Below are 18558 nucleotides of genomic sequence, written 5' to 3'. Positions count from 1 at the left end.
CCTGATTTCTCTCAGCACAGGAGGAGCATGACACGGGTCCGAGCTCTCCTGCCATGATTTAACCCTTAAATTAATTTACTTACTAAAATTTACTTAAACCCCAAACAGCTACTTAGTAGTGCGCTGCCAATTAAACCAATGTAAAAGTCAGTCTAAAAGAGAGTTATACTTACCAGTTGAACAGCCAACCACTTACCAGCTTGGCTGTGACGTCACCTCTCGATTTCGCACCCCTCTATCTTTGTCTGCAGATGGTTGGGCTGGTCTCTGGGCCTCCATTTCCTGCTCTCACACTCCTTATCATCTAGAAGGAGATACACACGGTTTTTCCTGAATTTGCTTACTTGTATATCTGTTGATGCAAGCATTAGTGTAAAAGCAGCTGAACTAGCAGGAAATCTCTGGGCAGCCTTATAAATACACTGTTCAGCTGCTGTTATTCAGCAGAACACTGGGGCAGAAGAAGGTAAGGCAATGTCACTGCTTGGCTCTTTCATTTCTCTCTCAAATTACTTCACTGCATGAAAATATTTTTATTATACATGGACAGAATTATGACATGGCACCAAGGTGGAGGTGTGAAATGTGCACAACTTTACTCTTCGGACCTCCTTGGGAGCAGTGAAGGTTGGCTGACCAGACCCCTGGGCATTGCCAAGTCACCTGAAATTATCACTTGTGCCACCGACACTAACTGCCAGCTACCTTACCCCCAGGACCGCAGAACAATACTGCAAGAAGTTCCACATCCTCAGCAGGGCCTTCACTGTACTCCGGTTAAGAGCGCCTCTAATTTCCTATCCTGCACTGACTACACAGTTCCCCAAACTCACATCAACTGCCTTGCACAATCCCAAATCCCTGTCCTGAACTTTTAACCCCCTCACACCCCACATATCTTCTACCCATGCACTACTTAACTACTAGCCTTACTCACATTTACTTATCTCTTTGCAGGATAAATTGGCACCCAATTCCCATCAAATGCACGGCAGCAGATGGGCCACCCCCACCTTTAAACTTGTAGGGTTTTTGGTTTAACTCTCTTTAGGATAATCAGAGGTAAGATCATCCAAAGCTTTAAACTTTTCTAACAATTGGTTTTGTTAACATTTAAAATACAAGTTTTACAGGCAGACATTAATTCAACCTTAATTAGAAGTACAACTCTAAATTCTAAACGGACAATTCTTTTGCTTTGGGAGATGGCGAGGTTAATTCTCCAACATCCTACATGGTGTTCTTCTGATCTGTCTTTGTGGCCTTTCCCTTTCCTTCACGTTAGAATGTCTGATCTTGCAACGTGCTTGCAAGGTGACCAGATCTCGGAATTAAATATTATGGGGTATTTGACAATCCGGAAGGACAGACAGAAAGGAAAAGGAGGTGGTAGCTCTATTGATAAAGGATGGAATCATTGCAGGAGTGAGAAACTATATTGGCTCAAATGGTCAGGATGTTGAAACAGTATGGGTGGAGATAAGGAATAATAAAGGGAAAAAGTCACTGGTGGGTGTAGACTATAGGCCTCCTAACAGCAGCAACTCTGTTGGTCGGAGCATAAACCAGGAAATAGTGGGGGCTTGTAAAAAGGGAACAGCAGTAATCATGGGTGATTTTAACCTCCATATTGATTGGACAAATCAAATTGATCAGGGTAGCCTTGAGGAAGAGTTCATAGAGTGCATAAGGGACAGGTTCCATGAGCAGTATGTAATGGAACCAACCAGGGGGCAGGCTATCTTAGATCTGGTCCTGTGCAATGAGACCGGATTAATAAACAATCTCCTAGTAAAGGATCCCCTTGCAATGAGTGATCATAGCATGATTGAATTTCAAATTAAGATGGAGGATAAGAAAGTTGGATCTCTAACTAGCGTACTAAGCTTAAATAAAGGAGACTATGAAAGTATGAGGGCTGAGTTGGCTAAAGTGGACTGGGAAAATAGATTAAAGTGTAGGATGGTTGATGAACAGTGGTGTACATTTAGGGACGTATTTCACAACTCAAGAAAAATATATTCCAGTGATGAGGGAAGGGCATAAGAGAAAAGATAGCCATCCTTGGCTAACTAAAGAAGTGTGCGACGGCTTCGAGGTGGGCGACTGGGTGACATCAGCAGGACCCAGGTCGCAGTTTGGAGCATGGGCAGGAACATCGGCGGGACCCAGGTACAGCGGAGGAGCAGGAAGGTCGTGGCGGAGGTGCGGCGAGTGATCGAGGCGGAGGAGCGATGAGGGATTGTGACTAATAATATTTCTAAATCAACTTGTGCTTCAATTATAAATAAAATTCCCCTGAATTGATAATTTTCAACAAGCTGTGACGTAGCATTGTTAAGCCTCACTATTACAGAACTCATGGACAGAGCAGATGGCAGCAGTTATTGAGGCTGATGGAGGGATATATGTTGGGAACCTCGAGATATAATATTTCCGAGATACCGGACAAGCCAATGGTCCTTTTCAGTCCTGTATGTTAGCACGACCCCAGTCCTTCAACAGCCAACAACCTGATGTAGGAGGGAGTAGGGTATAATGAGAGGCTGCAATAATGAGGTAGACATTTTAATTTTTGCTGCTGTTTAATATTTATTGATAATTTTGAAAATAATTGTTTTCTAAAGGTTGAGCATCAATTTTAAAAAGCTACACGGTTTTCAACAACCTTCTGTGTCTAAACTCCCTTTGAACGCAAGACAGTATTTGGATTTGAATGCATGACAATTATTGGGAAACTAATAAACCATACTTCCACTTCGCTAAAATATCATACTGTAAAGATCTTGAATCATTTGTTATATTTGTTCCAAAGAAAAAGATAAACTTATTGGAAGTTGTAGTGGTATGCCGCTCCAGCTCTTTTGTAGCCCCGACCTGCGGAGGTGTTCTCATGGAGGTGTGGCGAGTGTTTGTGGCGGAGGAGCGGCGAGAGATCGTGGCGGAGGAGCGGCGAGAGATCGTGGCGGAGGTGTGGCAGATGAGGGTACGGGGCCCAGAAGAGCCCAGGGGCAGCATAGGCCAGCGCACACTGCGATTATGTGTGCGCACTAGGTCAGTGCAGCAGGGCAGGTCTCCAGTCGTCCTGGTTAACCCTTGCCACTGGATAACGGCCGAGCTCTGTCAAGCCCGTGTGGTGGCTGATGTGCAACAGTCACCACACGTTAAAAAAATCCACGCACAGGCATCTTCCACCCCCTCAATTGGAGTTCAGGACTGGAATATCGGGTCCTTATTGAAACGTGTGAACTCGTGGAAGCAAGTCATCCTCATTCGAGGGACTGCCAATGATGATGAACTAAAGAAATAAAGGACGGTATCCAATTAAAAACAAGGGCATACAATGTGGCCAAAACTAGTGGAGGACAGAAGATTGGGAAGCGTTTAAAAGCCAACAAAGAAGGACTAAAAAAACTGATTAAGGGAAGATAGACTATAAAAGTAAACTAGCGCAAAATATAAAAACAGTTAGCAAGAGTTTGTATAGGTATATAAAAAGGAAAAGTAAATATTGTTCTCTGAGAGGACAAGACCGGTGAATTAGTAATGGGGAGCATGGAGAGGGAAGGAACTCTGAACAAATATTTTGTATCAGTCTTCCCAGAGGACACTAACAAGAGAAATTAGGGATAGTGTTAAATGCAAGGAAGAGGCATATAAGTTGGCCAGAAAAAACAGCAAACCTGAGGACTGGGAGAAATTTAGAATTCAGCAGAGGGGGATAAAGGGTCTAATTAGGAGGGGGAAAATAAAGTATGAGAGAAAGCTTGCAGGGAACATAAACATTGACTGCAAAAGATGCTATAGATATGTGAAGAGAAAAAGATTAGTGAAGACCAACGTAGGTCCTTTGCAGTCAGAACAGGAAGTGGCAAACCAATTGAACAAATACTTTGGATCTATCTTCACTAAGGAAGACACAAATAACCTTCTGGAAATACTAGGAGTGCAAGAGTCTAGCGAAAAGGAGGAACTGAAGGAAATTCTTATTAGTCAGGAAATTGTGTTAGGGAAATTGATGGGATTGAAGGCTGATAAATCCCCAGGGCCTGCTAGGCTGCATCCCAGAGTACTTAAGGAAGTGGCCCTAGAAATAGTGGATGCATTGGTGATCATTTTCCAACAGTCTGGACTCTGGATCAGTTCCTATGGACTGGAGGGTAGCTAATGTAACACCACTTTTTAAAAAAGGAGGGAGAGAGAAAACAGGGAATTATAGACCAGTTAGTCTGACATCAGTAGTGGGGAAAATGTTGGAATCAATTATTAAAGATGAAATAGCAGCTCATCTGGAAAGCAGTGACAGGATCGGTCCAAGTCGGCATGGATTTATGAACGGGAAATCATGCTTGACAAATCTTCGAGAATTTTTTGAGGATGTAACTAGTAGAATGGTCAAGGGAGAACCAGTGGATGTGGTGATTTGGACGTTTAAAAGGCTTTTGACAAGGTCCCACACAAGAGATTGGTGTGCAAAATTAAAGCACATGGCATTGAGAGTAATGTATTGACGTGGATAGAGAACTGGTTGGCAGATAGGAAGCAGATAGTCGGAATAAACGGGTCCTTTTCAAAATGGCAGGCAGTGACCAGTGGGGTGCCGCAGGGTTCAGTGCTGGGACCAGCTACTTACAATATACATCAATGATTTATATGAAGGCATTGAATGTAATATCTCCAAGTTTGCAGATGACACTAAGCTGGGTAGTGGTGTGAGCTGTGAGGAGGGTTCAGCAGGCAATGAAGAAGGCAAATGGCATGTTGATCTTCATAGCTAGAGGATTTGAGTATAGGAGCAGGGAGGTCTTACTGCAGTTGTACAGGGCCTTAGTGAGGCCTCACCTGGAATATTGTGTTCAGTTTTGGTCTCCTAATCTGAGGAAGGACATTCTTGCTATTGAGGGAGTGCAGCGAAAGTTCACCAGATTGATTCCCGGGATGGCAGGACTGACATATGAGGAGAGACTGGATCAACTGGGCTTGTATCCACTGGATATTAGAAGATTGAAAGGGGTTCTCATAGAAACATATAAAATTCTGATGGGATTGGACAGATTAGAGGCAGGAAGAATGTTCCCATTGCTGGGGAGTTCCAGAACCAGGGGTAACAGTCTAAGAATAACGGGTAAGCCATTTAGGATCGAGATGAGGAGAAACTTCTTCACTCAGAAAGTGGTTAACCTGTGGAATTCTCTACTGCAGAAAGTTGTTGAGGCCAGTTTGTTAGATATATTCAAAAGGGAGTTAGATATGGCCCTTACAGCCAAAGGGATCAAGGGGTATGGAGAGAAAGCAGGAAAGGGGTACTGAGGTTGAATGATCATCCATGATCTTATTGAATGGCGTTGCAGGCTCGAAGGGCCGAATGACCTGCTCCTGCACCTAATTTCTATGTTCCTAATAATATTCCAGCAGTGGATAGTCAAGGGGCTAGAGGGGGGCTGAGGAACTTAACACAATCACAATCATTAAGGAGATGGTACTTGTGTATCTGTAAAGCATGCATTCCCATGTTCCGCCACCAGGGAGTGCATCCCCTAAAGTCCCAAGGGATCCCAGCATCCCTTGGGAGCACTGACTATAAGCTGGCCCCTAAGGCCTGTTCCTCACTCTGGAGTATCTTAATAAAGACTGAGGTCACTGTTACTTTAACCTCCCTGTGTGCAGTCTCATCTCTGTTAGGAACACAATAACTGGCGACGCGTATACGGATCCAATGCAAAGATGCAGCAAACTGTGGGCATCCTGGAGAAGTTCTCGGAGGGTGAGGACTGGGAAGCCTATGTCGAATGGCTAGACCAGTACTTTGTAGCCAACGAGCTGGACGGAGAAGGAAGCGCTGCAAAAAGGCGAGCGGTCCTCCTCACAGTCTGCGGGGGACCGACCTACAGCCTCATGAAGAATCTTCTGGCTCCGGTGAAACCCACAGATAAGTCGTATGAGAAGCTGTGTACATTGGTTCTGGAGCATCTTAACCTGAGGGAGAGCGTGCTGATGGCGAGGTATCGGTTCTACACGTGCCAGCGATCTGACGGTCAGGAAGTGGTGAGCTACGTAGCTGAGCTAAGGCAACTTGCAGGACAATGTGAGTTTGATGGCTACCTGGAGCAAATGCTCAAAGACTTTTTTGTACTGTCCATTGGCCACGAGACCATCCTACGAAAACTTTTGACCGTCGAGACACCGACCCTTAGTAAGGCCATTGCAATAGCACAGGCGTTTATGTCCACCAGTGATAACACCAAACAAATCTCTCAGCACACAAGTGCTAGCAATGTTCATAAATTAACTGGAACTGTGTTTGCGAGCAGAAATGTACAGGGCAGAAACCACGAGTCTGCAACTGCCAGCAGGCCTCAGGTGACCCAGATGACTCAGAGTCCGCAACAAAGGATGAATGCAAGGCAATTCACACCTTGTTGACGTTGTGGAGGCTTCCATTCAGCCTATTCATGCCGCTTCAAAGGGTATGTTTGCAAGAACTGTGGAACAATGGGGCACCTCCAACGAGCTGCAAGCTCTGCAAAACCTGCTAACCACCACGTGGCAGAGGAAGATCGGTCCATGGTGGATCAAAGCAATTTTGAGCCTCAGAGAGAGGAGGCAGATGCTGAAGTACATGGGGTGCACACATTTTTGACGAAATGTCCACCTATAATGCTAAGTGTAAAATTGAATGGCTTACCCGTAGCCATGGAACTGGACACTGGCGCTAGCCAATCCATCATGAGTAAAAATATGTTTGAGAGACTGTGGTGCAACAAGGCACTCAGACCAGCCCCGAGCCCCATCCACACAAAACTGAGAACGTACACCAAAGAGCTTATCACTGTCCTGGGCAGCGCCATGGTCAAGGTCACCTACGAGGGCACGGTGCACGAACTGCCACTCTGGATTGTCCCGGGCAATTGCCCCACACTGCTTGGAAGGAGCTGGCTGGGCAAAATCCGCTGGAACTGGGATGACATCCGAGCGCTATCACATGTCGATGAGGCCTCATGTACCCAGGTTCTTAACAAATTACCTTCCCTTTTTGAGCCAGGCATTGGAAACTTTTCCGGGGCGAAGGTGTGGATCCACTTGGTCCCAGAGGCACAACCCATTCACCACAAGGCGCGAGTGGTACCTCACATGATGAGAGAGAGTGGAAATCGAGCTGGGCAGGCTGCATCGCGAGGGCATCATCTCTCCAGTGGAATTCAGCGAGTGGGCCAGCCCGATTGTTCCAGTACTCAAAAGTGATGGCACGGTCAGGATTTGCGGCAATTATACAGTAACTATTAATCGTTTCTCGCTACAGGACCAATACCCGCTACCTAAGGCAGACGACCTATTTGCGACGCTGGCAGGAGGCAAGACGTTCACCAAGTTCGATCTGACTTCGGCCTACATGACGCAGGAGCTGGAGGAGTCTTCGAAGGGCCTCACCTGCATCAACACGCACATGGGACTGTTCAGCTACAACAGATGCCTGTTTGGAATTCGGTTGGCTGCAGCGATCTTCCAGAGAAATATGGAGAGCCTACTCAAGTCGGTACCATGCACGGTGGTTTTTCAGGACGACATATTGGTCACGGATCAGGACACCGTCGAGCACCTACAAAACCTGGAGGAGGTCCTCCAGCGACTGTAACGCGTAGGGCTGCGGCTGAAGAGGTCGAAATGCGTCTTCATGGCAACAGAAGTGGAGTTTTTGGGGAGAAAGATCGCGGCGGACGGCATTTGGCCACAGACGCCAAGACAGAGGCTATCAGGAACGTGCCCAGGCCACAGAACGTCACGGAGCTGCGGTCGTTCCTGGGACTCCTCAACTGTTTTGGTAACTTCCTACCGGGGTTAAGCACCCTCTTAGAGCCCCTACATGTGTTATTGCGTAAAAGTGAGAACTGAGTATTGGGAAAAAAACAAGTAATTGCTGTTGAGAAAGTCAAAAACATTTTATGCTCCAACAAGCTGCTTGTATTGTATAACCCGTGTAAAAGACTTGTGCTAGCATGTGATGTGTCGTCGTACGGAGTCGGGTGTGTATTACAACAAGCTAATGTTGCGGGGAAGTTGCAACCTGTCGCCTATGCCTCCAGGAGCTTGTCTAAGGCCGAGAGGGCCTACAGCATGATTGAGAAAGAGGCATTAGCATGTGTGTCAGGGGTAAAGAAAATGCATCAGTACCTGTTTGGCCTCAAATTTGAGCCGGAAACCGATCACAAGCCCCTCATATCCCTGTTCGCTGAAAACAAGGGAATAAATACTAATGCATCAGCCCGCATACAAAGGTGGGCACTCGTGCTATCAGCGTATAATTATACCATCCGCCACAGGCCAGGCACCGAGAACTGTGCGGATGCTCTCAGTCGGCTACCATTGCCCAGCACGGGGGTGGAAATGGCGCAGCCTGAAAACTTGTTGATGGTGGCACAGCCCACAGACTTGTTGATGGTCATGGATGCTTTTAAAAATGATAAATCACCTGTCACAGGCTGCCAGATTAGGACTTGGACCAGCCACACACCCAGAGGATCAACAACACCAGTCCGGACCAGGAAATCGAACCCATCACGCCCAACAGCCCAGCAAGGCCAGGCTCCCCCAGCAGCCCTGCAGGGCCAACAACACACCAGCCCAGCGAGGGCACAGCCAACACACCAGAACAGACATTTGTACCGAGGCGGTCCACCAGGGAAAGAAAGGCTCCAGACCGCCTCACCTTGTAAATAGTTTTCACTTTGACTTTTGGGGGGGGGTGTGATGTTGTGTATCTGTAAAGCATGCACTCCCATGTTCCGCCACCAGGGAGCTCATCCCCTGAAGTCCCAAGGGATCCCAGCATCCCTTGGGAGCCCTGTATATAAGCCGGCCCCTAAGGCCTGTTCCTCACGCTGGAGTGTCTTAATAAAGACTGAGGTCACTGTTACTTTAACCTCCATGTGTGCAGTCTCATCTGTGTTACGAACACAATAGTACTCAGTAAGATAATGGGACTAAAGGTGGCTAAATCCCCTGGACCTGATGGCTTGCATCCTAGGGTCCTAAGAGACGTAGTGGTAGGGATAGTGGATGCATTGGTTGTAATTTACCATAATTCCCTGGATTCTGGGGAGGGCCCAGCAACGCCCCTATTTAAAAAATGAGGCAGACAAAAAGCAGGAAACTATAGACCAGTTAGCCTAACATCTGTGGTTGGGAAAATGGAGTCCATTATCAGCAGCAGGACATTCGGAAAAGCAAAATTCGGTCAGGCAGAGTCAGCATGGATTTATGAAGGGGAAGTCATGTTTGACAAATTTGCTAGAATTCTTTGAGGATGTGACGAACAGGGTGGATAAAGGGGAACCAGTGGATGTGGTGTATTTGGACTTCCAGAAGGCATTTGACAAGGTGCCACATAAAAGGTTACTGCACAGGATAAAAGTCCACAATGTTGGGGATAATATATTAGCATGGATAGAGGATTGGCTATCTAACAGAAAACAGAGTAAGGATAAATGGTTCATTGTAGGGTTGGCAACCAGTAACCAGTGGGGTGCTGCAGGGATCAGTGCTGGGACCCCAACTATTTACAATCTATATTAACGACTTGGAGGAAGGGACTAAGTGTAACGTAGCCAAGTTTGTCGACGATACAAAGATGGGAGGAAAAGCAATGTGTGAGGAGGACACACACAATCTGCAAAAGGACATAGACAGGCTAAGTGAGTGGACAAAAATTTGGCAGATGGAGTATAATGTTGGGAAGTATGAGATCATGCACTGTGGCAGAAAAAATCAAAGAGCAAGTTATTATTTAAATGGAGAAAGATTGCAAAGTGCTGCAGTACAGCGGGACCTGGGGGTACTTGTGCATGGAACACAAAAGGTTAGTATGCAGGTACAGCAAGAGATCAGGAAGGCCAATGGAATCTTGGCCTTTATTGCAAAGGGGATGGAGTATAAAAGCAGGGAAGTCTTGCTGCAGTTGTACAGGGTATTGGTGAGGCCACACCTGGAATACTGCCTGCAGTTTTGGTTTCCATATTTACGAAAGGATATACTTGCTTTGGAGGCAATTCAGAGAAGGTTCACTAGGTAGATTCCAGAGATGAGGGGGTTGACTTATGAGGAAAGGTTGAGTAGGTTGGGCCTCTACTCATTAGAATTCAGAAGAATGAGAGGTGATCTTATCGAAACATATAAGATTATGAGGGGGCTTGACAAGGTGGATGCAGAGAGGATGTTTCTGCTGATAGGGGAGACTAGAACTAGAGGGCATAATCTTAGAATAAGGAGCTGCCTATTTAAAACCGAGATGAGGAGGAATTTCTTCTCTCAGAGGGTTGTGGATCTGGAATTTTCTGCCTCAGAGAGCTTTGGAAGCTGGGACATTGAATAAATTTAAGACGGAGATAGACAGTTTCTTAACTGATAAGGGCATAAGGGGTTATGGGGATCGGGCAGGGAAGTGGACCTGAGTCCATTATCAGATCAGCCATGATCGTATGAAATGACAGAGCAGGCTCGAGGGGCCTTATGGGCTTTTGCTCCTATTTCTTATGTTCTTATGTTCTTATTCTTGTTGACAAAGAACAAGCTTCTCAGTAACTTTCCCCTCTCACTTTCCCATGGTTACACAGACTGATGGTGTGAAAATATCACCTGGTGTGTACCACTATTTTCCAAAGTCTTTCAAGGCCTCCTTATCTGTACCGTCTGAATAACACATTGTGCACATGACCAAATTTCCCACCCATGCCACCTTGAACAGTCAGTTTATCAGTTACTTGGGTGAATTCACACTTTTAACCAAACTCAGCTCCTTTAGCAGATTTCTCATCAATCTTTAAGTTTCCTTAAAACATATTGAAAAGTCTAAAATCCTTCAATCTCCTCACTTGCTTCGAGGACAAGGCCAGACGGCCTGCGGGTAAGCACTCCGCTTTTGCTGCGGGAGATGTTGAGGTTGTCAGTACCTTGGCTGAGCACCTGCACTATTGCCCTGATACCCCGGTTAAGTACCACACAAACAACACTATGCATCATCCCTTCTCTGTCTCTCTAACAGAAACATATAAATTTATAGTGCAAAAGGAGGCCATTTCGGCCCATCGTGACCGTGACCGTGCCGGCCGACAAAGAGCCACACGGCCCTTGGTCAGCAGCCCTGAAGATTACATATAAACCAATGAACAATGGTGGAAAGGTAAAGATCACCCGGCCCAACCAGTCCGCCCCACACAACTGCGATGCCCTTTGCACCGCAATATTCTACACTCCACCCCAACCAGAGCCATGTAATCTCCAGGAGAAGCAAAAACCAGAAAAAACTCAGGATATTTGGGGGGAAAAATCTGGGAAAATTCATCTCCGACCCATCCAGGTGATCGAAACTAGTCCAGGAGATCACCCTGGCCGTATTCAATTCCCTGCAGTCCTTACCGTTACTAGCCAACAAGAGGCTATCCAGTCTAATCTCACTTACCAGCTCCAGGTTACGGCACTTTAAGCGTCCATCCAAGCACCTTTTAAATGTGGTGAGGGTTTCTTCATTCACCACCCTTCCAGGCAGTGAGTTCCAGACCCCCACAACCCTCTGCGTGAAGAAGCCGCCCCTCAAATCCTCTCTAAACCTTCCACCAACCACCTTAAAACTATCCCCCCTTGTAATTGACCCCTCCACCAAGGGAAATATGCCCTTGCTATCCACTATATCCAGGCCCCTCAATGAGGTCTCCTCTCAGCCTCCTCTGTTCCAATGAGAACAAACCCAGCCTATCCAATCTGTCCTCATAGCTAAGATTCTCCATTCCAGGCAGCATTCTAGTAAATCTCCTCTGCACCCTCTCCAGTGCAATCACGTCCTTCCTATAATACAGCGACCTGAACTGCATGCAGTAGTCAAGCTGTGGCCTAACTTGAGTATTATACAATTTAAGCATAACCTCCCTGCTCTTACATTCTATGCCTCGGCCAATAAAGGCAAGCATTCCGTATGCCTTCTTAACTACCTTATTCACCCAGCCTGCTACTTTCAGGGATCTGTGGACAAGCACTCAAAGATCTCTTTGTTCATCTACACTTCTAAGTGGCCTACCCTTTCCTTATTAGCTCTCCCCTAGTACATTACCTCACACTTCTCCAAATTAAATTCCATTTGCCACTGTCCTGCCCCCCTGACCAGTAGATTGATATCTACCTGCAGTCCATAACTTTCCTCTGTTTCTTTGTTTCTCTTCATTATCAACCACACAGCCAATTTTAGTGTCATCTGTAAATTTCTTAATCATACTCCCTGTATTCCAATCTAGATTATTGATGTATACGACAAAAACCAAGGACCCAGTACTGAGCCCTGTGGAACCCTACTGGAAACATCCTTTCAGTCACAAAAATATCCATCAACCATTACTCTTTGCTTCCTACCTCGAAGCCAATTTTGGATTCAACTATCCAATTTTGGATCCAACTTGCCACTTTGCCCTGAATCCCATGGGCTTTTACCCTTTGTGACCAGTCTACCATGGGGGACCTTATCAAAAGCTTTGCTAAAGTTCATATATACTACATCGTACGCACTACCCTAACCCTCATCGACCCTCCTGATTGAATTTTTAGAGGAAGTAATCAGTTTAATCAAACATGATCTTCCCTCAACAAATCCGTGCTGATTGACCCTAATTAATCCTTGCTTTTCTAAATATAGAGTTATACTGTCAGGATTTTTTACAATAATTTTCCCACCACTGAGGTTAGGCTGACAGGCCTGTAATTACTCGGCCTATCCCTGTCTCCCTTGTTAAACAAGGGTACTACATTAGCAGTCCTCCAGCACCATACCTGTTGTTGTATGGAAACATAGAAAACAGGTGCAGGAGTAGGCCATTCAGCCCTTCAAACCTGCACCACCATTCAATAAGATCATGGCTGATCATTCACCTCAGTATTCCTTTCCCGCTTTCTCTCTATACCCCTTGATCCCTTTAGCTGTAAGGGCCACGTCTAACTCCCTCTTCAATATATCCAATGAACTGGCATCAACGATTCTCTGCGGCAGGGAATTCCACAGGTTAACAACTCTCTGAGTGAAGAAGTTTCTCCTCATCTCAGTCCTAAATGGCCTACCCCTTATCATAAGACTATGTCCCCTGGTTCTGGACTTCCCCAACATCGGGAACATTCTTCCCGCATCTAACCTGTCCCGTCCCGTCAGGATCTTATACGTTTCTATGAGATCCCCTCTCATCCTTCTAAACTCCAGTGTATAAAGGCCTAGTTGATTCAGTCTCTCCTCATATGTCCATCCAGCCATCCCTGGAATCAGTCTGGTGAACCTTCGCTGCACTCCCTCAATAGCAAAAATGTTCTTCCTCAGATTAGGAGACCAAAACTGAACACAATATTCCAGGTGAGGCCTCACCAAGGCCCTGTACAATTGCAGTAAGACCTCCCTGCTCCTATACTCAAATCCCCTAGCTATGAAGGCCAACATGCCATTTGCCTTCTTCACCGCCTGCTGTACCTGCATGCCACCTTTCAATGACTGATGAACCATGACACCCAGGTCTCGTTGCATCTCCCCTTTTCCTAATCTGCCGCCATTCAGATAATATACTGCCTTCATGTTTTTGCCCCCAAAGTGGATAACCTCACATTTATCCACATTATACTGCATCTGCCATGCATTTGCCCACTCACGTAACCTGTCCAAATCACCCTGCAGCCTCTTAGCATCCTCCTCACAGCTCACACCGCCACCCAGTTTAGTGTCATCTGCAAACTTGGAGCTATTACACTCAATTTCTTCATCCAAATCATTAATGTATATTGTAAATAGCTGGGGGCCCAGCACTGAGCCCTGCAGTACTCCACTAGTCACTGCCTCCCATTCCGAAAAGGACCCGTTTATCCCGACTCTCTGCTTCCTGCCTGCCAAGCAATTCTCTATCCACGCTAGTACGTTACCCCCAATACCATGTGCCTTGATCTTGTACACCAATCTCTTATGTGGGACCTTGTCAAAGGCCTTTTGAAAGTCCAAATACACCACATCCACTGGTTCTCCCTTGTCCACTCTACTAGTTACATCCTCAAATAATTCTAGAAGATTGGTCAAGCATGATTTCCCCTTCATAAATCCATGCTGACTTGGACCGATCCTGTCACTGCTTTCCAAATGCGCTGCTATTTCACCCTTAATAATAGATTCCAACATTTTCCCCACTACTGATGTCAGGCTAACCGGTCTATAATTCCCTGTTTTCTTTCTCCCTCCCTTTTTTAAAAGTGGTGTTAAATTAGCTATCCTCCAGTCCATAGGAACTGATCCCGAGTCGATAGACTGTTGGAAAATGATCACCAATGCATCCACTATTTCTAGGGCCACCTCCTTAAGTACTCTGGAGAAAGAGTCAGACTGAACACTGTGAGCTCAAAGTAAAGTGTGGCCTTAGTCTTTTATTGCAGGTATCCAGAGTGTCTCTCCAACCTGTGAAGCCTTCTTAAATACCTGTGCTCCCAAGGGATTATGGGATCCCTTGGGACTCCAGGGAATGAGCCCTCTGGTGGCTGTACAGAGTAAATACAAGTCCACATAGATAACAACATTCCCCCCCAAAGTCAATAGTGTAACTATTTACAATGTGAGTCGATCTGGGGTCCTTCTTGCCCTAGTTGATCATCTTGGTGTGAAAGCTGGTGTTGTTGAATCATTTGTTGGGCCCACGCTGGGCTGTTGTGCAGCTGGCCTTGCTGGGCTGCCTGGTGCGTTGGGCCCTGCAGGGCTGCTGTGGATGATGGGTTCTGCTTCGTGGTTAACCGTGGTGTCGGTTGCCACTGGTGTGTGTGTTGGGGGATCAAAAAAGGTAGGGTCCAAGGTGGGTTGCTCAGGATAGTCCGTGAATTTGAGTTTGATTTGGTTCAAGTGTTTCCGGTGAATGAATCCATTTGAAAGTTTGACCCAAAACACTCTGCTCCCCTCTTTGGCCACGACAGTGCCGGGAAGCCACTTGTCCATAATTTAAAACAAATACAGGATCATTGATTTCAATCTCGCGTGACACATTTGCGCTATCATGGTATGTTGAAGCCGCCTGCTCTCTACCTGTTCATGTAGATCAGGGTGAACTAACGAGAGCCTTGTCTTCAGTGCTCTTTTCATGAGCAGTTCAGCAGGTGGGATCCCAATGAGTGAGTGGGGTCTCGTGCGGTAGCTAAGCAGGACTCGGGATAGGCGAGTCTGCAGTGAGCCTTCAGTTACCCTCTTCAAACCTTGCTTGATAGTTTGCACTGCTCTCTCTACCTGACCATTGGACGCTGGTTTAAACAGGGCAGATGTGACATGTTTGATCCCGTTACGGGTCATGAATTCTTTGAACTCAGCACTGGTAAAACATGGCCCATTGTCGCTCACCAATTTATCCCTTTACTCTCGGAAAACAGGGATATAAGTGGCTTATGGTCAGTTTCCAATTCGAATTTTAGCCCAAACAGGTATTGATGCATTTTCTTTACGTCATAGACAGACGCTAACACTTTTTCAATCATGCTGTAGGCTCTCTCAGCCTCAGACAGACTCCTGGATGCATAAGCAACCAGTTGCAGTTTCCCGAAATCATTAGCTTGTTGCAATACACACCCGACGCCATATGACGACGCATCACATGCTTAGTACCAAACACTTACATGGATCATACAACACAAGCAATTTGTTTGAGCATAACAATTTTCTCGCTTTTACACAGGCATTTTCTTGGTTTTTTTCCCCAATCGCCCCCTTTTAATAGTAAGACATGTAGTGGTTCTAGCAGTGTGCTGAGACCTGGTAAGAAGTTACCAAAGTAGCTCAAGAGTCCAAGAAACGACCACAGCTCCGTCACGTTCTGTGGCCTTGGTGCGTTCTCGATTGTCTCCATCTTCGCGTTGGTGGGCCTGATGCCATCCACCGCAATCCTCCTTCCCAGGAACTCCACTTCAGGCACCAGGAAAACGCACTTTGAGCGTTTTAACCTGAGCTCCACGCGGTTGAGTCGACTAAGAACCTCCTCCAGGTTCTGTAGATGCTCGACTGTGTTCCGACCTGTGACCAAGATGTTGTCCTGGAAGACCACGGTGTGCGGGACTGACTTCAGTAAACTTTCCATGTTTCTCTGGAATATCGCCGCCGCTGATCGGATTCCAAACGGGCACCTGTTATAAACAAAAAGACCTTTGTGCGTGTTGATGCAGGTGAAGGCCTTCGATGATTCCTCTAGTTCCTGTGTCATGTAGGCTGAAGTCAGATCCGGCTTTGTGAAAGTCTGTCTTCCTGCCAGCGTTGCAAAGAGGTCGTTGGCTTTTGGTAGTGGGTATTGGTCCTGCAGGGAGAAACAATTGATAGTTGTTTTGTAATCGCCACAGATTCTGACGGTGCCGTCTCCCTTGACGGCTGGGACAATAGGACTGGCCATTCGCTGAACTCGATCGTTGCAGCCGGTCTAGCTTGATCTCTACCCTTTCTCTCATCATGTACAGTGCTGCTCTCGCCTTGTGATGGATGGGTCGCGCCCCCAGAATTAGGTGGATCTGCACTTTTGCTCCTTGGAATTTCCCGATGCCTGGTTCGAACAGTGAAGGAAATTTGTTTAAGACCTGGCCTCAAGAAGTGTCGTCAGCGGGCGATAGCGCTCGGATATTGTCCCAGTTCCAGCGTATCTTTCCCAGCCAGCTCCTGCCGAGCAGCGTGGGACCATCGCCCGGTACCACCCAGAGTGGTAGCTTGTGCACCGCTCCATCATAGGAGACCTTTACCGTAGCACTGGCGATTACAGGAATCAATTCTTTTGTGTAAGTTCTTAGTTTCGTGCAAATTGGAGTTAAGACTGGCCTTGAGGTCTTGTTGCACCACAACCTTTTGAAGGTCTTTTTGCCCATGATGGACTGGCTCGCTCCCGTGTCCAGCTCCATTGACACCGGGAGTCCATTTAGTTCAACATTCAGCATTATCAGGGGACAATTCGTGGTGAATGTGTGTACCTCTGCGTCCTCTATCTGAGGCTCTGTTTCGTCGTGATCCTCCTCTACAACATGGTGGTTTGCAGGTTTAACAGGCTTAGCAGCTTGCCTGCACACCCGTTGGAGGTGTCCCATTGTTCCACAGCCCTTGCAAACATATCCTTTGAATCGGCATGAATGGAAACGATGATCACCCCCGCAGCGCCAACAAGGTGTTAATGGCCTTGCATTCATCACCCTTGATGGTGGACTCTGAGACATCTGCAGACGTGTAGCTGTAGGTATGTGTGACCTGCCCTGTACGTTACGATTCGAAAACAACATCACTTTGTTCACAGTACTTGTTGCAGCACTTGTGTACTGAGAGATTTGCTTAGTATTGTCACTGGTGGCAATGAACGCCTGGGCTATCGCTATGGCCTTACTCAAGGTTGGGGTCTCTGCAGTCAAAATTTTGTGAAGTATGGTTTCGTGGCCAATGCCAAGTACGAAAAAGTCTCTGAGCATGTGCTCCAAATGTCCTTCAAATTCGCAATGTACTGCAAGGCGTCTTAACTCGGTGACATAACTCCCCACTTCCTGGCCTTCAGACCTTTTGTAGGTGTAGAACCGGTACCTCGCCATCAAAACGCTCTCCTTCGGGTTCAAATACTCTCGGACCAGTGTGCATAAATCGTCGTACGATTTCTCCGTGGGTTTCGCTGGAGAGAGCAGATTCTTCATGAGGCCATATGTTGGTGCCCCAGAGACGGTGAGGAGGATTGCTCGCTTCCCCATCTAGCTCGGTGGCCACGAAATATTGGTCGAGTCGCTCTACAAAAGTTTCCCAATCATCTCCCTCTGAAAATTTCTCCAGGATGCCCACTGTTCTCTGCGTCTTTGGATTCGTTATCTGTATCTCGTAGCCAGTTGTTGTGTGTGGAGAAAGAGTCAGACTGAATACTGTGAGTGCAAAGTAACGTGTGACCGTAGTCTTTTATTGCAGATCTCCAGAGTGCCTCTCCAACCTGTGAAGCCTTCTTAAATACCTGTGCTCCCAAAGGATTATGGGATCCCTTGGGACTCCGGGGAATGAGCCCTCTGGTGGCTGTACAGAGTAAATACAAGTCCACATATATAACAACACCCAAATCCAAAGAGGACTGGAAAATTATGGTCAAGGCCTCTGTTATTTCCTCTTTTACTTTGCTCACAGCCTGGGATGCAATTCATCCGGGCCTGGGGATTTATCTACTTTCAAAGCTGCGAAACCCCTTAATAGCATTGCCCTTTTCCTTTGTGAAAACAGACGCAAAGTATTCATTATGAACCATACCAATATCTTCTGCCTCCACACAGAGATTACCCTCATGGTCTCCAATCGGCCCTAACCTTTCGTTAGTTATCCTCTTGCTCTTAATATATTTATAGAACATCTTTGGGTTTTCCTTAATTTTACTTGCCAAGAATTTTTCATGCTCTCTCTTAGCATTCCTAATATCCTTTTTAATTTTACCTCTGAACGTTCTATATTCCTCCAGAGATTCTACAGTATTTAGCTGTCGGTATATGATTTAAGCTTCCCCTTTGTTTCTTTATCCTCCCCTGTAAGTCCCGAGA

General features: G+C 46.4%; 1 protein-coding gene across 2 annotated transcripts in view; it reads left to right on the top strand.

Annotated features, from left to right (window-relative positions):
* LOC139278135 (neurofilament heavy polypeptide-like) overlaps positions 1 to 18558 on the top strand; it is a 108797-nt gene that overhangs the window by 56889 nt on the left and 33350 nt on the right. The window lies entirely within an intron of this gene.

This window comes from Pristiophorus japonicus, chromosome 1 (assembly GCF_044704955.1).
Source record: "Pristiophorus japonicus isolate sPriJap1 chromosome 1, sPriJap1.hap1, whole genome shotgun sequence".
Taxonomy (NCBI): domain Eukaryota; kingdom Metazoa; phylum Chordata; class Chondrichthyes; family Pristiophoridae; genus Pristiophorus; species Pristiophorus japonicus.
This window is presented reverse-complemented; position numbering and strand designations above follow the sequence as displayed.